The 22,934-nt window shown below is 46.4% G+C and overlaps 1 protein-coding gene across 5 annotated transcripts in view; it reads right to left on the minus strand.

Annotated features, from left to right (window-relative positions):
* LRRC3B (leucine rich repeat containing 3B) overlaps positions 1-17,787 on the minus strand; it is a 63,720-nt gene extending 45,933 nt beyond the window's left edge. Inside the window, exon 1 of one of the 5 annotated variants that reach the window (XM_088653790.1) lies at positions 17,640-17,787. The gene's annotated coding sequence lies outside the window, so the exon portion shown is untranslated. Of the gene's footprint in view, positions 1-15,575; positions 16,881-17,639 lie in introns of those variants that run through there. The other 4 variants (XM_088653788.1, XM_088653791.1, XM_035130084.3 and 1 more) reach the window with 4 other exon arrangements.
* Between the last annotated feature and the right edge of the window lie 5,147 nt (positions 17,788-22,934).

Raw genomic sequence — 22,934 nt, forward strand, 5'->3', positions numbered from 1 at the left:
TAAAACTCTGCTCAGCTGCAGACTCAACACCTCCACTTCTCCTCTTACTTTTACTATCTGTCAAATGGAGCTGCAAATTTTGGCCTTCTAATGCTTGTTACCAGAATTACAGAGGTGTACATCGAGCACTGAAAATCCATACCCTTTAAAAAAAAACACAGTGTTCCCACGTAATGTCTGCTGGAGAACGAGTAACACCCAAGAATTTGAATTTGTTTTGTTTTATCACTAAGAGCAAGCTAATGCTTATTTTAAAAAATGAGACAATACATTGTTAATATTCAGTGCCAAGAAATATATAATAAAAATGCGTTACTTTTGTCCCAGTATATGTCCGAGTCAGACAGAATCCCCTCCTCCCCATAACTAGTTTCCAAAAACGGAACGTATAACATACGAGTAGGAAACACTGTTCAGACCGAGGGCCACATTTCCTTACGGTAAACCTTTTAGGGACCGCATGCTGGTGATGGGAAGAGCCAGTGTCAAAATTGGGGCAGAACAATGGGCGTATTTATTCAGCAATATAGGGGTGGCAGGGGGACCGTGACCCCGGGTGCAAAATTATGAGGGGGCACAACCAGGTACCCCCATGCAGGCGCTGGCTTCCACAGGGATCCCTGCCCTGCCTAAGCAAAGGCAGCAGAGCAGCTCAGGGCCACAGTGAGCGGGCGCAGATGGGGGTAGGCAAGGGGCAACCCCAGCATGGCCCAGCCTGCTTCTGCTCTCTGCAGACGTTGGGTGGATTCACCCGCCAAGCACCACGTCAGCCGGTTGGGCTCCCTTGGCTCTGGTGGGGTGTGTGTGCTCAGGCGGCGTTGGCAGCTTGCCTGCCCCGGATGCCGGCAACCGATGCTACACCACTTCATCTATTATCTATTAGACTGGCCTTGATTAGAGCCAGGGCGTTTTCGGCCATGGCCCCGGCCTGGTGGAACGCTCTCTAACAAGAGACCAGGGCCCTGCGAGATTTGACATCTTTCCGCAGGGCCTGCAAGACGGAGATGTTCCGCCAGGCCTTTGGTCAAGGTTCAGTCTGACTCATTTTCTCTTAGTATAAGAACAAGCACGAAGGAGGTTTCCCAGCCTGCTCACAGGTTCTTATAGTGGAAACAGTTGGTCTTGCAGAGCATTAACCGCTTTCAGTTTTAACCTGAGGATTGCCATTTGTTCAGTTTTAACTTTAATTTTAATTTATTTGAATTAATTTTGGGGTGCATTTTAATTGATTGATTGATTGTTTTTATGCATGTTGTATTATTTATATGATGTTAGCCGCTCTGAGCCCGGCTCCAGCCGGGGGGGGGGGTAGAAATATTATTATTATTATTATTACTATCTTTCTACAGTAGGATACATTCCCACCATGCTAAAAGTAGAGGCTTCTTTCTACAAATATATACACACACACTGCAAGCAAGAGGCATTATTATTAAGCTCGGTGTTCCATTCCAGACAGGCAAGAGAATTTCAAGTTGAGTGCAGAGCACAATTGAGCGGGTGGCGCTGTGGGTTAAACCACAGAGCCTAGGGCTTTCCGATCAGAAGGTCAGCGGTTCGAATTCCCACGACAGGGTGAGCTCCCGTTGCTCGGTCCCTGCTCCTGCCAACCTAGCAGTTCGAAAGCATGTCAAAGTGCAAGTAGATAAATAGGTACCGCTCCGGCTGGAAGGTAAACGGTGTTTCCGTGCGCTGTTCTGTTCGCCAGAAGCGGCTTAGTCATGACCTGGAAGCGGTACGCCGGCTCCCTCGGCCAATAATGTGAGATGAGCGCCGCAACCCCAGAGTCAGTCACGACTGGACCTAATGGTCAGGGGTCCCTCTACCTGGAAAAGTGATATGGCCTAGGGAGAGGCCTGAGGGCCAGATAAAGCAGTTTGAAGCCACTTCTAGGCCTTAGGCCTGAGGCTCTCCACCCCTGTATAAGAGCTCTCCTGGTTCAAGCATGCGCATAAGCAGGACTTTTTCCCCCCAACCAGAACTACCTCTCAGGTGGGCGCCATTGCCATTCTAAGAGAATGAGGGAGATGTTCGTTGTGAGTTCCTCATCAACCTGGATTAGATTCTACACTCTGTGTTCCTTCATTGTGAGTTCCAGCACCTCTTTTTCTAGGACAACAGCACTGCGTATGAGCTGAAAACACCTATCAACACATTTCCTCATTTTTAGATGCCTACTGTACTTTAAACAAGCATGTGGTCCACCAAACTGCCTGAGGGCCTCCCTAATTCTCCCGCTTTGCTGCATACCTAGAACTACAAAAATGAGGCAGCTGTCGAGGAGGCAGGCCACCATGCAAGGCTTGGGTTCAGTTTTCTTGCTGGAGAGCACTGTTGCAGTGTCATTTTGTGTGTCCTCGCCCAAACACCTTCATGCAAAAAGCTACATTTTGCCCAGGAAGACAAATGCTCGTGAGGACCTAGCAAACTAGGAGAAGGTGCATTTGAAAGTTTCCTGGCAAACCCCTCTACTGAAATTGGAGAGGCCAGGGGGTCTGGTCTTTTCGTTGTCATGCGAGTCAGATGAAGTAATGCAAGTACTGGGCCTGTAGTTGGAGGCAGTAATGGGCTGGATGATGGGTAATAAACTGAGGCTGAATCCCAATGGTAGCGAGCAATATATTTCCCATAATATCCCAACTAGACTAAAGGATGCCGAGAGACAAAATATTGTGGCAGCTGTAAACAAAATTTGCTCCCCTATATTCTATGATTTAAATATCCTAGATAGCAGAGCCAATTACGTCACTAAGTTAATAATCCCAGCCCAACGTAGGGCTTTCATGTTGGCCCGTCTAAATGTTTTTCCCTCGGCATTTGTCAGGGGAAGATATCAAAACATTCCTAGAAACAAGAGATTCTGCAGATGTTCTATGAATGCCCCGGACACTGTAGAGCATATTCTCTTTCATTGTCCATTGTATAATACGTGTGCTGTCCCCTCTTTTGGGTGGTCCGGAACCCCAGCAAGGTGAAAGTGTGGTGATTCTGCCTATCTGATGTTGACCAAAGGGTAAGGGCGGGGGTGGCCGAGTTTTTAGTAGCAGTCCTCCAAGGAACAGGTTAACAGGGAAAACCACAGATTCTACATACAGTGGTACCTCTACTTACAAATAACTCTACTTATGAATGTTTCTACTTACGAATGGAGCTCTGTCCGCCATCTTGGATGCGGTTTAGATAGGATTTTTTCTACTTATGAATTTTTAGATAGGGTTGCTTCGACTTACGAATTTTTTCTCCCAATGCATTCCTATGGGATTCGACTTACAAATTTTTCCTACAGTGGAACCTCGGTTTATGAACACCTCGGTTTGTGAATTTTCGGTTTATGAACACCGCGGACCCATCTGGAACGGATTAATTCACTTTCCATTACTTTTAATGGGAAAGTTCGCTTCAGTTTATGAACGCTTCAGTTTATGAACAGACTTCCGGAACCAATTACACCCATGTTTCAGTTTATGAACGCTTCAGTTTAAGTACTTCACAGACCCGTCTGGAACGGATTAATCCACTTTCCATTACTTTCAATGGAAAAGTTTGCTTCAGTTTATGAACGCTTACTCCGCGGACCGTCTGGAACGGATTAATTCACTTTCCATTACTTTCAATGGGAAAGTTCGCTTCAGTTTATGAACGCTTCAGTTTATGAACAGACTTCCGGAACCAATTGTGTTCATAAACCGAGGTACCACTGTACTTACAAATGTGTGTTCGGAACACATTAAATTCGTAAGTAGAGGTACCACTGTATATATATATATATATATATATATATATATATATATATATATATATATATATATATATATACAATCAGTCTATGTAGCCAACTGCTGCCTTTTTAAATATATATTTCAAGGCTCTTATATGTGATTTTCTCTTTTATGGTTTTATTGGTAAAATGCCTAATAAAGGTCTCATAAGTAAGAATCCCAATGGGATGCAGGGCAGATGGGGAAGGGGGTTTCTCAGGTCCGGTAACTGGGTAGGCCGCCTGTTCTGGAGGGAGCTGCATTCCTCTTGAAAGAGCAGGTGTGCAGACTAGGATTACTCCTTCATCCAGGCTTGTCACTAGATGCTCAGGTCGCTTCAGAAGAAAGAGTGCCATTGCGCCAGCTGTGACTGACTCACCAGCTATGGCCATTTGTAGACTGAGATAACCTAGCCACAATGACCCATGCTATGGTGACCTCCCGCTTGGCTTACTAAGACGCACCTTACACCTTGAAAACGGTCTGGAAGATAGAGTTACTGTATTGGAGAACACAGCTGCCAGAATGTTGACTGGAGGAGTTAGCAGGGATCATGACACTGACTCTGAAAGATCTACAGCGGCTTCCTATTCATTTAAGATACTGATAAACAGGTTAGGATCCAAATATAGGAAGGAACGCATCTCCCTGTATCAGCCTTCCCAGGTCCTTTGCTTTGCCCTACCGTGGTGGATATACACCAGGTGGTGTCACATTGTAGGGTTTACTCTGTGGTGGCATCCCGACTAAGGAATTCTCTCCCCACTCCATACCTTGAAACATGAGTGGAGTCAACACTTAGGTATTTTCCTGTTGCCCAAATGCCCAGTCTGTTTCGCTGGCTTCTGCCACGATTCTGGGTGTTTGTGTGGATGAACTCTAAATGCTGTGTTTTTAACCTGCATTTAACTTAAAATTGTTTAGGGAAGTTTTTAAAGTTTGAGGTTTTATTCTGCTTTTAATGTTCTGTTGAAAGCCACCCAGAGTGACTGCGGAAATAATAAGTTGTTGTTGTTGTTGTTGTTGTTGTTTCAATTATGTTGCAACCAACCATAGGATCACTTTGTGAAGCATAAGCTAAAGAAACAAGCAAACATTAGCAGGAGACATCCTGAAATGCTTAATGACCAGCATTCCTCCAATTCCTAATCTAGTAAAAGCCACACTATGAAGAGCCCTGAAATCTCTAGTCTGTTTTGTAGTACCGTGTTTCTCATAAAATAAGACACCATCTTATATTTATTTTACTCAAGAAAATAAGCCTATGGCTTATTTTGGGGGGTGTCTTATTTTTTAAAAAATAGTACCTCCTCTTCCTGCCGCAGCTCGGCGCCCGGAACTGACTGCTGCGCGCTTTGTCGGCGCTTCAGCAGGGCACGCTGCTGGGTCCTGCCGGGTCCGGGCTCCACGCGGCGAACGCTGCACCTCTTGCCGCGTCCCGCCGCCGGGTCGGCGCTCGGCGTGGCGCATGCTGCTGGGCGTTTTGGAGAGGCAGCAGCATCCGGTTCCGGGTGCTGAGAGGCATCTTCCTCTTCCATGGCACCATCCAGACCTGCTCCCACCACTATGGCTTATTTTTGGGGTATGTCTTATATTTTTTCAACCCAGGAAAATCCTGCCATGGCTTATTTTCTAGGTGCGTCTTATTTTATGAGAAACATGGTAAGTACTTTAACTCCACTCCACCTAAAGCCTAGACCCTCCCTCTGTTAAGCAGGAAGAAGACAATGACCTCCCCTTTCTGTACCTAGAAATCAACAGGGCATGATCGCCCTACTCTTTGGTGAGTCCTTGTCATCAAAGGCTATAGTTGGGTTTCAGAGCCCAAGATTCCCCTTAGATATTTCCAGAGAAACGCTACAAGGCAGCACAAGTGATTTGATTTCAGAGGCAGTTTTATATTTCTTTGATGGTTGCCTGCTCTTTCATCTCCGGAACCTTGAAGTCCAGGTGTTCCCACAAAAGGATCTTGCTGGAATAAGCTCAGCTTGGCTTAATCAAGAGTCCTGGCTTTGGTGCTCTTTTTCTGCACAACCATTCCAGCGGACTCCGTCCAGGAAAGCCTTGCCATAGCCAATGACAGTCTCCTCTTTTTACTTTCTCTTTTGGAGCTTAGCCTAATGTGAATAGTTCCTGCACTGGACAGAGCATATGGAAGGGAAGGTACAACCCCCCTTTTCTCTCAATGGGATTTTCAGTTTCTATGCAATACCCCCCCCCAGTTTCCCCCTGTAGCCTCTGTGGCTAAATACAGCATCACTTCTCCTTCTTTACTTTCCCTCCTACCCCCAAAACAGCCTCCACAGTCATCTATCCACAGCCAACTATCACACTGGAATTTTGCTATTCTCTCCCAATAATCAACCAACCAATCAATCAATCAATCAATGATGTCATTTGTATGCCATATCAATAACCAATTATTATATTCAGTGCTATTTTTCTAGAAAAAGAGGTGCCAGAGCTCACCATGAACTTACCCCTTGTTCTCTTAGAATGGCAATGGTGCCCACCTGAGAGGTGCTAACTTACTTGTGGAGGGTGGAAAGTGGAAGGGGGACATGGGTATCCTGGGCTGGGGGAGATATCAGCCACCGTGAGCATCGCTCATGAAAGTGGCTATCACCATTTCTCACAATACTGATCTCAAAGTCACTGCTGATCTGGATTTCCTTTCTGGTCCCCTCTGCTTCCCTGCACCCCCTACTCTGAGCCTCTCTGATTTGTAGGTAAGAGGAGATCAAAGTGACCCCCATCTCTGAAAAAACTCTGCCTGACCATACCCCACCTAATATCAAATACGTGGGAGCAGACTGGGACCAGCTACTCCTAGCCATAGAGCATCATCAGGAAGATGCCCACTCTCCTCCTAGCCTTTGCCCTGTGTTTTCCAAACGAGAGGGGAGCTGTTCTTGCACCTGGCTTTCCTTGCTCCTTAAACTGCTGTCTGCTCCATCTACCAAAAGGGAATCCTGAACTTGGAAAGCTGATGGGCAGCAGGGAGGGGTGGGCGCAGACATAATTTCTAGCGGGCCTCTTCTCCTCTCCACCCCGACGTGGCTCCCCCTTGACAAGTGCACGGAGCGCTTGGGGGGGGGAACGGGCTTAGCAGGGCGCAGGCGCGCTCCTCAATCCCACTCCAGAGGGCTTCCCAGGCGTTCGCGGCGGCCAGAGCTGAGCTCCACTAAGCTCCAGCTGGGGGGGGGAGCCCTTCTTATTATTATGATGCTGTTTTTCCAAGGTTAAAACTATGCTCAAAGCGGCTTGCCACATGTAAACAATTACATAACTACGAAGATAGCAAAAGTAGTCATTAACAATAAACAAAATATCAGAAGTACACAACCAAATCAATCCGTTTCCACATAAAAACGTAAGATCCATTACGAAAAAATTAGCATCAGCAACAGCAACAAACCCACTCCCAACAAAAACCCCAGTCCGAGACTCTGTTCAGCAGTCTCTGCTTTTGTAGCTGGAGTCAGTCAAGGCTGCCTTCCCAGGCCTGATGGGGAAAGGCCTGCAAGGCAGGGAGCAGGTCTTCTAGGACTCACCTTTCCAAGAGTTCACTTCTAGAAAAGCTCTGATGTTATATCAGTCGGTCCTTTACAAGGGAACTCCACTACCTTGACTAAACAATCCGAAGTTACTTGCAATGCGCTCCTGTGCATTTGGAAAATGTGTTAATATCTGGGCCAGCAATGCCTGATATAAGCAGCCTGTCTTCTAGCAGAACAGAGCCAGGGTTGCAGTGGAAAACAATTCCCCTAGAACATTTACACTAAATTCCAACACGTGTTTTCCGTTTTTGTTTTCCATAAGGGCTTCTTCTTCCCTCGACACAGAGCCATAGTCCATATAGAGAGTAACACATGTCAAAGCAAGGGTGGGAACAGTTTGGTGGGTCCTTACATTTTACAAGCTTTCCACATGTAAAGCAAGCCTGAGATTAGAGCAGGGAGAAACCACATTTAAACCCCGTGTTTCCTCCTCCCTCCCCACCTATTTTTGTGTACCTTGTGGTTTGGAAACCCCCTTTGCTGCAAAAGTCCTCAACCCCCTTTGCGGCTGTCCTCAATAAACATTCATAAATGAAATCAAACATGGCTCTGTTCTATGTCACTGTTAAAAATACGCATGCTGCTTGCTGGGCAGGGTGACCACCAGCCAGCAGAAATATGACTTGATCCACAATAGCAGAACATTCCGTCATTCTGCCACAGCATGACTGAAGGGTAAGCCATCTGTTAAGAAGCGCATCTTGTAACATTCACACCAGTGTTTAAGAGCTTTTTCTTTTCTTTTCTTTTTAAGTGTTGGGACGCAAGTCTGCCTAGAAGCCACAGCCTTTGACCCAGAAGCTTTGCGCTTTAATTACAAGTGACTGATAAGTTGCGTAGGCACAGAGGTGCTTGCTCCACAAGCTCCAGAGCTAAGCCTGGGCACTAAAGGCAGAAACCAAGGCACAAAAGCAGGCTGAATTCTCCACTTCCTTGGCTAGGGACTCCAGAAAGTCAAAAACGCTTTGATGCTTTCTTGTTACAGGTAGGTAGCCGTGTTGGTCTGAGTCAAAGCAAAATAAAAAAAATTCCTTCAGTAGCACCTTAAAGACCAACTAAGTTTTTATTTTTGTATGAGCTTTCGTGTGCATGCACACTTCGTCAGATACACTGAAACAGAATCAACCAAACCATTATGTATATTCAGAGGGTGGGTGGGTGGGTGGGTGGGAATGGGTGATGGATTCTTATCTCATTATGCATGATCTAGCTTCCTTTTGTGCCTCAGCCCTTGCTTTTTCCCCCCGCAGGACCAATTGCAGTCATCAGCAGTCGTTAACAGCCATCAACAGGTTCACCACTCCTATCAGCCCATCACCCATTCCCACCCACCCACCCTCTGAATATACATAAGGGTCTGGTTGATTCTGTTTCAGTGTATCTGACGAAGTGTGCATGCACACGAAAGCTCATACCAAAATAAAAACTTAGTTGGTCTTTAAGGTGCTACTGAAGGATTTTTTTTTATTTTGATGCTTTCTTGTTACCCTGTTGCCTGGAATTTCTCCTTCAATAAAAAGAAGAATGAATGTGTGTTGTGTACTAGGGTCTCCAAAGCAGTGCCCCACAGAGCAGTAAAAAGAAGAAGTAATAACTCTTAAGGTCATGCTTTCAATTTCTAATAAACCCAATATTTGGAAAAACAGGTCCCTTGGCTCTCATGGGGAGCTCTGTCTACCAATGTGACACAGATTCTCCTGCCTTTCATTTGCTAGTTCTGTGGCTTCAAATACTCCAGCCACTACTCTGAAATCCTCAAATATCACCCTCCTGTTGCCAGAATGCTTGTGGCTGTTCCTTTTTTTACTTGATTTTAGCAGGAGGAAGCCTACCTGGGGCCAAATCTAAGGAAGGATAATTAAGCAAAACAGTTGACTGCAAGCACAGGACCCCAAGGGAAAGGTACTTACTGTAACTATGATGGCTAGTAGTCTTCTGATTGACACAATACATAAATGCCTTATCCCCCCCCCCTTTCTTCTTACGTAGCCAAGCACCTGCTTAATCTTCCTTTTGCCCATCCTTCGTGCATCCCCCCCCCCGCTTTACCCTTTCAAATAATCTCTATCCTGAAAGCTGAACGAGTAATGGTAGATGTCATTTCGCCCAGTACTCCCTTAGTAGGGAGACTCAATGGTTAGGAGTTGTCAGGGGTAGACCTTGGTAATACAGCGTCCTGTGCAAGGCCAAAATTTGATACACACGCCCCAAAGCCCTTGGGGGTGCCTTCCCGAAGTCAGGTAAGGGAAGTGGACTTTGGGAAGGAGGCGTGAGGCTTTGGCAGCATCCTAGAGCCTTCCTGCCTCCTTCCCAAAGCTGGTAGGATGTGGGGGAACTGGTCGTGCTCCCCTAAACCCGCCTCTGGAGTTGTGATCACTCTGTTGGGGGGGGGGAGGAATTTAGACAGCAGCAGAGCATCTGCTTTGCACCCAGAAGGTCTCAACTTTCATCCCCAGCATCTCCAGGGAGCCTGGGAAAGGTTCCACACTGGGATCCTAGAAAGCCACTGCCGAACAGTGTAGACTACTGGTTTTCAACTAGTGGGTTGGGACCCACTAAGTCATAGCTGCCAAGTACCCCGTTTTCTCCGGGAAAACCCCGATTTTACTTACCTTTTCCCGGTGGTCCCCCGTATCACTTCGTCTCCTGTTTTTCTCCGTTATTTTCTCCTGCCGGCGGCCATTTTTTCTTTCCGATTTGCCCTTCTATGGGCACAAAAAATGGCCGCCGCTGGCTTCAAAAGTCGCATCTACGCATGTCCGGAAGTGCATAGACGCGACTTCCGGTGTCGGCAGCAGCCATTTTGGGTGCCCATAGATGGGCGGAGCGACACCAGAAGTTGTGTCGACGCACTTCCTGACATGCGTACAAGCAACTTTCGAAGCCGGCGGCGGCCATTTTTGGTGCCCATAGAAGGGCAAAGCGACACCGGAAGTTACGTCGACGCAACTTCCAGTGTCACACGGCTGCCGGTCCCGGATTCTGCAGTCCGGGACTTGGAAGGTAAACTAAGTGAGTTGAAACGGAAGCACTGGCACCATGCAAAGATTAAGAAATGGGTCCCCGAATGCATGCTTGGGTTAAAGGCGGGCCTGAAAAGGTCGAAGATACCTGGTGTCCTGGAGCAAAATGGACCAGTGGGTGACTAAGCATAAGGCACTTTCCTATTTTCTATGAATGAGACACGCCTTCACAATTGTACTCATGACATAGAGCCGTCATAATGTGAAGAATGGAAATGTTATCCATAGAATTGCACTGGCCATAATTAGAAACAACCATCGTATGCTCTGAACATTGGCACAAGGCGCTTTCCCTCCCCTTAGTCGTTGATGATAACAAGCTTTTCGGCTTGACAACTCCCTAAATCAAGACCTGGAATCAAATACTGGATCAGGAAATGGGATCAGGAAAAAGATGCTTTTCACATCGACATCGGCTAATGTTCACAAAAAAACTGAAAGCTTAATTTCAAACAGGATGCAGCTTAAATATATATCTCAGTAAGGACTGGATGAAGAAAGAAGTTCCCTGAACAAAAGCAGGTCCTAGTTGTGCTTGTCAAGAGCTGTTTGCACTTCTCCAAGCTTTGCAGCAGTATTTTAACATCAACTTTTGTATGTAGGTAAAAATACACACACACACACACAGCCCAACACACACAGCCCAACACACATAGATAGATAAGATATAGATAGATAAATATACATACAGAGTCACAAATGACCGACCCTCAGAAGTATTTTAATTTATTCTCTGTGTGTATTTTCTCTGAATACAGTGGGGGGGGGAGCAATTCAAAGTTTGTACACATGCTACTGCTTCAAGGGGTCTTCCCTGCCAAACAGATGGTGCTGTCGGCTCTGACAGGACTTTTCACTGGTGGGATAATGGGAGGGAGGATGACTGCAAATCGGTGGCTTCCTCCCAAAACAGGTGGCTACAGTGCTGGGGAGGGTGAACCAAGATTTATATCTCACTGCTATTTTAACTAAATGCGAAGAATGGCATAATTGAAAAGTCTGGATCCACTGAAAGCCACAAGCATATGCAAAACAGTTCCCAATGATTCAGCAAAATTGCGCCACCAGGAGCAATAGGTTGCGCCCAGGCAAAAGGTTAAAGTTCTATACCCGGGCAATCCTTTCCCACTCACCTGGAAGTAATTTCCATGTATGATCATTATTTGAGCATTGGTGTCAATGGGAACTAAGTGCAACTAACTTAGGGATCCAACCATGTGTCATTTTCAAGCATAAAATGTTTCAGTTACTGTTGCATCATTGTGAACATGCAAAGCTTAAATCACTGGGTTATATGGAGCTCTGTAACAAGGGCCTCATTGGTAAGTGGTTGCCCAAGGAGAGCACTGTTTTCGTTAAGAGGAAGCACATTTATCTACACAGAAATAAATGTCTATGAGGCCCTACCTCTTGTTGACACACACTGTTCAGAGCCAAATTATAATGCCCATGAAGCAACAGCTGTCTGCTCCGAAATAAATACGGTCAGACTTGAACTACTGTTTGCTGTTTTCATTCCTCCATTGAGACAGCTCTAACCAGACATTCTAAATCGATCACAGAGTGGGGAGGAAACTGCTAGCTCGGTCCCCCAACCACTTCGTCATCATCTTTCCTGACTCGGAGGCAAATGTCTGCAGAGGGGAGCCTGGTCTTCTGCAGGTTCTCCACAAGATTTAGAACCATGAAGGATCAATGTGATGAATGCTTTAAACTGGTCCCCAGGACACCCAATTAGGTGAACACAAGCGTATTTCCTCATCAGATTAAACCAAATGACTTCTTATTAACAAAACTGTTTTAAAAGCCTTACCAAAGCTTTCAAAATGCATTTGCTAAATAAATTCCAGTGCTTTAGAAATTGTCTTGTGCGGTTTTTAAATCACTTGCTAGAAATTCATTGAATTCAGTTGATATTCTGTAGGGCCTCTACCATTTTAAAAATTCATATGACCATTCCCCCCCCCTTTCTTTTTTTGGAGAAAACTCCAAGCCCAGTGAAATATGTGGAAATATTCTTATTGTTCTGGTCTCTAGAATCAATGAAATCATACAAAGGGATAGACAAATATTTCAAAAGTGGAATTTAACAACTCTATAGAGTTATTCTTCCCCTTTCCCCACACTGCAATTTGACAACAACAACGAAACCAGCTGCTCACCAAGGGTCTAATCCTGACAAAGCTAAGTACTTTAATTTCCCATATGATTTAAGTATATATTTGACTCTCCCACTGAAATCAATGGGATTGAAAAATTTCTTCACTTGGTTGGACCATGCCTTCATTTTTTTCAAACACTAGCCTTGTATTATAGCCTTGAGCCATAAACTATGGTTTATAGCATGAATGAGCTCCAAACAACCCACAAATGATAACTAAGGTTTGTTCTTGTTTGGGGAAAACAAATTACGAGCCCAGGGTTTACATGCCATGCTAAGTCAAACCATGGCTTAGTTCCCTCCAGTGCAGCAGCAACATAGGAGTAGCAAAGTGGTTGAAATTTTCCAAGTGTGCACAAGCATGCTTCCTCGTTCACACTAGGCCAAAGTTTGACTTAGTGTTATGTGCAAACTGAGCCAGTATCTTTTTGATATGCATGGCAAGTTACTATATCCTTCATTTTTTTGGTCAAGTAACTAATCAAGGCCAAGGAAATTCCCCCATAAATAAGGCAAAGCAGACTTATGTGATTGCAAAAGTAGGCAAACTACATTAAATATGAATTAGTATGCTACCCTTTTTTAGTGTCAAATGGAAATGTGATTATCTTTAATTTTTTAGTAGTTTCCAATACTTTGTCTTCAGATGAGTAAGGACTGAAATTTTCACTAGGCTTCTGTTCACCTTCAAATCGCTGATGTCATGCTAATAAAGCTTCTGAGCTTCTTGAGGGTATTGGCTTAGGACTGTCAACCTGGGATCCTTAGTTGCTGATTGAACTAACCAGCAATACATCCTCACTAACAATTTCAGGTTATTAATGCACCATCATTGGGCTTGCACAGAGCAAAACACCCCACCAGAGTTTGCACAGAACAAATAACGATCCTGTTGTTGTTCATACAATTGCTTATCCTGGGTTAAAAGAGCAGGAAGTCAACAGTTCCTGACTGTCATTTCACAACTCACTTTATCTTCCAGTTCATCCCTTGAGTGCGTAAACAAACCGAGAGCTAAAGTGAATTAATGGCTTGTGATCCCAGGATAAATGATCACATAAACAAGCCCTCCATTACAGATGGCCTTGCTTTCAAAAGCTGTTTCAGATGCTTCCCATTTGAGCGACTTGCAGTGCAATCTATAATCATTATATTATATTATTATTATATTTATTTATACCCCAACATTTCGCTTGACAGGGACAGATCTACTCAGAAGCACGTCTTATTGAGTTCAATAGGCTTTACTCTCAGGTCAACAGTTACAGCTTTAGCTTGGTTCAATATACAATGACAAGCACAAAAGATACAAACTGGCCCAAGACACTTGAGACTTTTGAGCCAACTCCCCATTTAAAGCACTACAAACTCCCAACCCATCTTCATTTTACTCCATCTTAATTCACAGTTCATCATCTGAATATATACTTATTTCTTGCAATTAAGGTTAGATTTGAGGCCTTTTAAAAAGAATTATGAAGAGAAACTCTTGACCCATCCAATCTGAATATATCCTTACTTCATTGGAATCAAACCTCATCAGACAAATACGGTACATGCTTATTTCATTTATTACAATTAAATCTTTATTTCCATTGCCTTCTCCTTCTGGCACAACATGTGACTTACTAGTAATCTTCTTTCTCAACATCAAAAAGCTACAAAATTATGATTTCTGCAGTCTCACTCGGAAAATAAATCACTCAAGGCCCAAATGGCACAAAATGTTAAATGTCTCCCGAGAGGTAGAAGTACTTAGCAACTTAAAGGCAATGGAAATTTAGGCTGTAGCTGGGGGGTTTTTTCTGCTGGAAGACAAACAGAATATTACTCATTGATTTCAGAGGTCAGAAGGACTAAGTCAAACTTTAATTTTGAGTGGAAGCCACAACCTCTTGAGGTCAGTGGCAAGACTCCCATTCACATTTAAGAACCTGGATTTTACCCTTTACAGTATATCATTACTCTTTTAATTCTGTAAGCAAAACAAAAACCAAAAAACTTATCTGAACACATATTTTGCTATCAAATATTATTTGAAGCAATGGGGAATGCAGAATTGGTCCAAACATTCCTCCAATTATTGTGGCTGCACTAAACTGGACCGAATACAGAAATATCAGAAACTGATACTGTACTGGCCATGGCTGAAGTAGAAGAGAGTCGGTTGATAAAACAGGTTATATATTCTGGTCTCTGTCAACAAACCACACACTAATTTACATCTGTCATGTACAGTCCAGTAATGGAAGTCAGATGCAAAAGTTAAGCCTGCAAAATGTTCTGTATCCCATCACAACAGATTTCCAAGATTCGAGTTCTCAACAGGCCCCAACATACACCACACAAGGCATGGAAATGTTACAATATCACCAGAATCTTCTCTGTCTCAAGTTTTCAGTTTAATGTTTTCCTTTTGTGGGATCAATATACTTTTGTTTGTATTTTAAAAACAGGTTCCCGCAACCTCTTGTGTGACATTTCAAATTTCATTTTATATTGCCCTATTTCTTACGGAGTTTTCCAGTTTGCTCACCTCTTCCAAGTTATCAAAACACTGGACCAAAGCATACAATATCATTTGGCACAGCTTCGCTCTCTAATACTGTGTGTCAATATAATCAATACACCAAAGGTGGGGAGTCTGAGACACATACATTGCAATGCACACACACACACACACACACAGAGAGAGAGAGAGAGAGAGAGAGAGAGAGAGAGAGAGAGAGAGAGAGAGAGAGAGAGCCAGTTCCCACTTGCTGAGAACATCTACTATGCACAGCCATAAAATTTCTCTCCTAAGTGCCACATTTTAAGGTGTCCCAGCTAGAGCATTCCAATGTCCTAGATCACCCATTTCTGATCTTTAGGATACAAACTCCCCACCCTTTCCCCTCTACTACAGGCGTCACCAACCATGGGAAGAAGGGGGTTAGTAGGGGAACTGCACAAATTTCAAGAAAAAGGAGGGGGGAACCACACCTTACCGCTCCCCGCCGCGTATGAAAGTGAAGTTGGGAGAGGGCACTTTGCTAACCCCCCACCCGAGGGACTGGGGATTCGAGCGCCTTACCGGGTGCAGCGGGGTGACTCAGGCGGCGTGGAAGGCGAGGCGCAGGCGGGCATGGAAAGCTGCAGCTTGCCGAGCCTTTGCGCCTCACCTGGGAGTCGCTGCTGCTGCTACCGCAGCCCGGATCACAGACCTGGCTGCCATTTGTTGCGCGCCTTCCCGGGGGCGACGCAAGCGAGGCATTGGAGGGGGAGAGAGAGAGACAGAGAGCCTTTCCTCCCCACGATCCCGGCGGAGAGTCCGCTCCGTAGCAACCGATCCGGATTAAAGGGTTTCCCCGCTTGTTTTGGGTCTCCACCACCACGACGACGCCGCCCAGCCTTTTTCAGTGTGGCAAAATCCCAAGGCAACCCGAGGCGCTCCCCGCCGCTGGGCTCGGCTGCTCGCTCGCTCTTCGCCTCATGGTGCGCGGAGGTGGCCAGCCGGCGGGCACGTCCCGATCGCCCGATCGCTTGCCCCTATCGCCCCCCGAATGCTGATCAGCAGGAGCGGCGGCGGCACCAGCAGCTCGGCAGCGTCCTGCAAACCCGGGCGTGGCAAAAAAAAAGCAGCGCCTTGCAAGAGACACGAGCACATGCACGACTTCGATTCGCTCTGCGGAGCCGTGGGGAGGTTGCGGGAGGGTGGAGGGAGAGGCAATGGACTCGATCGCCTCGTGCTCTACAGGTGCTGCCGCCTAGGAGATCGAGGGGGGGCTCCTACACTGGGAAGCAAGTCCCCCTCCCCAGCCATGGGGGCTTTTTGCCTTTCGGCGGCAGGACGCTTTGGCGACGCGCAGCCACAGCGATCGGGGAGATGACTTGCTTCGGGCGGGCCAGATCCCCCTCTCCCGCTCCACGGCCGCGAGAGTTTCTTGGGACGTGCAGCCGGAGAGTCACGGACTCCGGGTGTCTGGCACGATCCCCGCCCTTCCCTACTCCTGGGAGCCTGTGCGCGAAAGAGGCGAGGCCGTTATGCTGCTTCCTGAATGGGCACCTGATCTTTCCAGGTCCCTCGCCTCCTCCTCCTCCTCCTCCAGCCCGGGAAAGCGTTTGCGATCTCGGGCAGCGATCTCTTCTCTTCCACCCTGGCATGTCAATCCATGACCCGCCCGCCGATCGGCCGCTCTGTCTTCTCCGAGAACACGTCCTCTGCCATGTACTCCGCGGTTACTCCTGATTTACACTCCTCTTACTCAATCTGGGCAGCTCTCCGTTTTAATTCCAAGCAACCCGGGGGAGGCGAGGGCTGTGTGTGTAAGGATCTCCTCGGAAGTAAAGAGACTTGCTGCTGGGGTTTGGCGTCCTACCCTCTTCCCCCTGCACCTGCTAAGGCAGACCTTCCAACCTCCCCCCGCCTCCCCCCCAACAAACTCCTGCTCCTGTTGCGCTTGCAGCCTTGTCATTCAGGGACACCCCTCCACCCCACCCCGCGGTCCCCTCTGGCTGTAGATCCCCGTAGAAAATACTAGGTGCTGCCCACCGAACTATGGGATCGGTACCAGCCACTTTGCTGCAATCTCCCCCCCCCCTTTTTAAAATAATACGGTAGGCTATGTGGATTTAGCAGTCTCATTTCCCAATGATGCAGCTTTATCGAGGCTCAGAAATAGGTACGTGCGCAGATCGATTCCGGTTTAAAAACGGGAGTTGCGGGGGGGGGGGAGGAAAGCGGGAAGGAAATGGGGTTTTGAGGATGGGGAGATTTGCCACCGGGTGGGGGAGTTCGGTTCCGTGGTGCCTCGTGCGCAATGCTTTGGGCACCGGATTAAATCCGCGCACATCATACACAAGCACACTGCGCCCGAAGCTTCCCTCCGCGTTTTTCCATTTTTATCAACTTTAAAAGGCGTGTTGTTACGGTGCTGCTGGTGGGGGGGGGGACGGGGACGACGACGCCTAGGCAACGACGCCGTTGAATCCTTGCCTGCCACGAAACCAAATCCGTTTGTCTATGTAATGCATTCGGAGCCGTCAGGCTCCCCCCACCCCGACCCCATCCGCCCTTCCCTGGGAATCAATGGAGGGGCAGCGGAGAGCGCGCGCCAATTCCTGGCAGGAAATGCAACAGGCGGCGGCGGCGGCTTACCTTCCTTTGCCCAAGTCTTGCGCCTGCCCGCCTGACCATATAAGCAGAAGAGAAGGAGTGGACGCTTTCCCCCCTCTTTCTTACAGAGGGAAGAAATGGCTACTTAAGGATGGACTCCGCTCGCTTCTGCCTGCCGAAAGGAGCAGCCCCGAGGCTCTCGCGGGGCCAAAGGAGGTTCTGCCTTGAAAACCAAAAGCCCGCCACGAGGGAGGGCTAGAGGAATGGCTTGAGGGGGGTATAAGGCCAGCTCGGGGGTCTTCCTTTCTAGGACAAATAGGGTCTAAAGTCCCTCTGCACTTTTGCATAGCATTATTACCTTACGTGTACTATGTAATTAATTAATTAAATTAATTTTTAATTTATACTTTTCAGATACAGTGGTACCTTGGTTCCCAAACTTAATCCGATCTGGAAGTCCGTTCCAAAACCAAAGCTTCCAGAACCAAGGCGCACCTTCACCTAGAAAGTAATGCAAAATAGATTAATCGGTTCCAGACTTTTAAAAAAAACAACAACCCCTGAAACAGCAATTTAACATGAATTTTACTATCTAACGAGACCATTGATCCATAAAATGAAAGCAATGATCAACGTACTGTACTATAAAAATAAATAAGACAGTATTGTAGATGATGAAAATTAAAATTAATTTCTCCCCCTTATGTGCACTGATGGTAGTCATTGTTTGGATGGGGGGGGGCTTTTATCCATTTCTGCAGTCACACAATCTATCAGTAGCTGAACTGGGTTCCACACAGTAAGAAAAACAAGTCACAAAAACAAAGTCACAAGTGAGTCCCATAAAACGAAGAACAAGTTACAGTCACAAAAACAGAAAAGCCACTCAAACAAAAACGTCCCAAAAAGTCTCTAATCACAATCACGCCACACATTTAAATCATATTTGAATGAAAATGCCCATCAACTTGGGGGGGGGGGCTCAAATATTCTATTGGGGCGAAGGGATCTCAACCTCTAGGAGTTGACTCCTATGGATCACATTCGCACCACCACATGGCTTCGCCCCAAAAGAATTGTGGGAACTGTAGTTTGCCCCTCAAACAGCTGCAGTTCCCGGCAACTTTGGCAAACCACAGTTCCCAGGATTCTTTGGGGGAAGCCATGTGCTTTAAAGGTATGGTGTGAATGTGACCAATAGAGGAGCCAAGTTCTAGGGGCTGAGATCCTTTCACACACACCCATAAAATATTTGAGGGCTCTCCCCCCCCCAAAAAAGTTGATGGACATTGCTATTCAAATGGTGTGTGTGTGTGTGTGTGTGTGTGTGTGTGTAGCATGTCACGTGATCAACTAGGATACAGGGCAGGGCTTCTCTGGGCCCACCAATATTTTATTCAAGTTGGCACCCCTGAATGTGACCTCGCAAAAGAACAAAATATTACAATACTAGTTAAAAGGACAATGAAAGTGGGTGCAAAAATCAATTCAATCAAAGCGCAAACAGCTGCAACATGAGCGCTTAAGATGTTTAGATGTCATAACCTTTAGATTTTTGCTGTTCCTTCAGATCGCTGTAGCATATAGACACTAGCGTCCTCGATTTTAAGACTGAAGGGAATTCTCAAAGGTAAATTGCTGGATTCAGTTTCAAAGCAAAATGGTTGGTTTTTTACTAATCAAAAGGGTAGCTTTTTTGAAGACAAGCTGCACTACAAGCAACAAATATTGTACTGCCCAGGAACCAATTATCGTGCTGGGAACATAATTACTGTATTTGAGTACAGTTCAAGAGTATGATATTGATCCTTGCAGGGAGAAATCAAGCATAATGTAGGCTAAGGCAATTCACCAGTTATCTGTAGAGTTCAAGATAATTTTTATTTTTGGTAAATACATTTTATATATCAACGTCCTATCCTGCTGTGCTAGGCAAAATAACATTCTGTTACTGCTTCCATGGTCAAAGTCAAAATGAGGTTTTTGCCACAGTTGTGGGGGTTGGGGAACCAGATGCACCCCCAATTTACCTTTAATTAGTTCCTAAATCCAGTATACAAAATCGTTAAAACTTAGGACACAACAGAGCTATTGTGCAAGGTAGGCAATCTTTGGAATGATATCCTGCCTAGTCCAAACATCATTTATTCTATCCTCTTCACCCATCATCTAAGCACAGATAACAACTTCTTCCGCACTATTAACAAAAAATAGTAATCAGTTTAGGATGTTAGGCTGTATGTTGAGACTCTTCTAATCCCTGTATTCAGCAAGTGTTAAAATTTAATCAAGGCTTCTAAATATTGGAATAGCCAGGCTAGCCTCCTGGTGAGGTGATAGCCTGGGTGATGTGCCATTATGGAGAGCGAAGGAAGGATCTCTATGGGATACAGCAAATGGGTGGGAGCCCCTCTCTCAACTCACAGGTAGTTGTAAAGAAAGAGGCAGAGTTGAGGGCAGAGAATTTTGCCATGCTAGAAGCAAAAGCAGCAAGCTGGAGAGCAAGTCAGAACAGTGTTTGATTTATGCTTGAATCCAAAGCTGTGGCTACTGGAGAAACAAGATCCTTTTGAGGTGTTCATGCTGTGAACCCCTCCATTGTAGGCTCAGGTTGTATAAATGTGTAAATAAACCATATATCATAAAGACACCGCGGTTTCTGCTGTGCCTCATTTCCAAAAGGAAAAAAATAGATCCTGGAAACCCTAGAATCTCAAACCGCTCAGAGATTGGAGTGTTCTTCTACAATCATATACCACAGGACTAAAATCACTTGTGTTTGTGGAATGCATTTCAACTCGTTATATTATCCAAAACCCTCACAGTTAGTCCCAGTCATTTTCTGTAAATGGAGAGGCACTATGGGTGAGTCTCACAGTGGCTGCCATTGACTTTTGTAGAAGAGGTTTATAGGGTTGCAGCAGAGGTGTAGACAAAAAAAAAGTCCCTCCTGTGGATCACCTACTTTTGAGATCATAGAATTGTAGAGTTGGGAGGGACCCTGAGGGTCATCTAATCGAACCCCCTCCATTCAAGAATCTCAACTAAAGAATGACCATCTTTAGATGACCATCTAAACTCTGCATAAAAACCACCAATGAAGAGGAGCCCACCAGCTTCAGAGGGAGTTCTTTCCACAGTCGAACAGCTCTTACTGTCAGATGGAAGACAGGTTTGTAAACCTCCACACATACACCCTGGTATTCTCAATTGCAGCTGCTTTGCTTTTTCTCACAGTTTAATTAAAGTTAAAGTTAAAGAGACTGAAGATGGGCCTAGTGATGGATGAGCAACTTGGATGAAATAAGGCATTGGAGCATTTCTTCCAAATGTTTGAAGACCTCCAAGGGGAGAGAGGCAAGTCTCTCACTGGCCAATGTAATTTCCCACTAGGAATCTCAGTGGGTCATGAAAAAGATTGCTAGCATCTTGCTAGCCAGGAGTTGAGAAAGAGGCCCAGTAAGCCTCTTCCATATCTGTGGCAGCCTTCCACTTCCTACTACTACGTGCCTGTTCCCAAAACAGCTTTTTCTTACCTTTAGCTTTTTCCTCCCTTTCGGGTAGCAGGGAGCAATGGGAATTGGGCGTGCAAGCAGAATCAAGGCAGGGTGGACTTCTTACAGCAGGCAGAACCTGCTTCAATCCTGCAAGCAATTCAAGCACGGGGCTTACTTCTAATTCTCAGGGCATCCCTCCTTTGATAAATAGTTGGGGTGCAGGAATTATCTCTCCAAAATATAGCTATCTGGTCATCAGTTTCTTATGGGTGCAGATTTGCCCTCTTTTCTCCCATAGAATTTAAGGGAAATTATTTACAGTACTTCCATGAGGAATGGGGATTATATTAGAGTGCTGGACACATTTGCTTAAAAAAACAAAACATAGTTGCAAGTTCAATAGGATACAAGCATTAACAGCTAGCTTGAACATCTGGTTTTGTTTTCCAGCTTGTGAAACAAAGAAAAAGACTGCAAAATGCATTTGATATGGAAGCTCTGCCCAGCCTGTGCTTCAGTGTTTTTCTGTCACAGAGCCTGGGAAGCTACCTTTCCCCCACATTTGGTGGAGAAGCCGAAGCACCATTATAAAGGGTGAAAAATCAAATGTCTTCTCAGCTGGCTCCAGGGCAAATGTGTTTGCTACTGAATCAAAAGAAATCCACTTTCCCACACAATTGTTCTTCTACAGTGGAAGGATTTTAAATATTCTGTCTATGAATCAAGTTTAAAAAAATAATAATACTGCACACGATGTGTTTGGTCCTTCAAAATTTTACTTATATATTTGCCTGTATTCATAGACTCCCTGTGGCAGCATGTATGTAAAGGCTTTTGTGTGAAATCATTGTTTTGTTCATTGTCCTGAACTGCAGACCACAAGAGTGGTTGGGTTGGTGCAGGGACACCAAAAAGGGATGCCAAAAATATCAGAATGGCCAGGACTAGCACTTTATTAAGAAGGTGTAGACAGGGCCGTCTTAAGCTCATCGGGCACCCTGGTGCAGGGATCCCTCGGGTGCCCCCCCACCCCCCTCTTTTAAATAAAAGGAAAAAGGAAAGCTCTTACCTTCCCTGGAGGTGCTCACGCCGGAAGGCAGAGGCCAGATGGGCACGCCATGGAGCCAGCGGGGAGAGCCTCCCTGGCACAGTGTTAGGGCTTGGCGTGCCGGGCGGTGGGGGGAGCCTCACGGAAGCCCCTGCACCTCACAGCGGGGCCGTGTTGTGCCGGAGGCCACCCGGTGGCTTCTCATGGCCCTGTCTGTCTCCCGTGGGGAGGCTCCGCACAGCCTTCCTCCCTTCTCCCAGCGAGCGGGGGTGCCTGGGCGGGCCCAGGCCGCGCCGGGGCCTTCCCGACCATCTCCCGCGACTCTGGCGCTTGCTGGGTCCACATGGCCTCCCCCCTTCTGTGGGTGGGCTGCAGGGTCCGGGTGGGTCCAGGCAGTGCCAGGAGGCCTCCCGGCCGTTTCCTTGCACCAACAGGGCGCTGCGTTCCTTCCCGCCAACAAGGCGCTGCGTTTCACTGGTAGAGCTGCTGCCATGTGGCGTTGCCTCTACCAATGAAACGCAGCGCCGGGGTGAGGGATGACCCTGGCGCTGCATAGCGGAACAGGGTCCTAGTGCCCCTGTTCCCTGCTCTCCCCTGAGCAGCGTGGCTGGCGGGCATGCAAGACTCAGAGGAGGGAAAAGGGAGGCCGCCGCGCAGCTCCTCCACTTGCTGGGGCACCCCTCAGTGCCCCTCAGCGCCCAGGCACCCTGCGCCACTAGAGCCAATGGGTGAGCCGGCCCTGGGTGTAGACTTACAGCAAAGCAGCCTGCCAGTTCTCCTAGCCTTTGCAGA

Source organism: Zootoca vivipara, chromosome 11 (assembly GCF_965207765.1).
Source record: "Zootoca vivipara chromosome 11, rZooViv2.hap1.1, whole genome shotgun sequence".
NCBI lineage: Eukaryota > Metazoa > Chordata > Lepidosauria > Squamata > Lacertidae > Zootoca > Zootoca vivipara.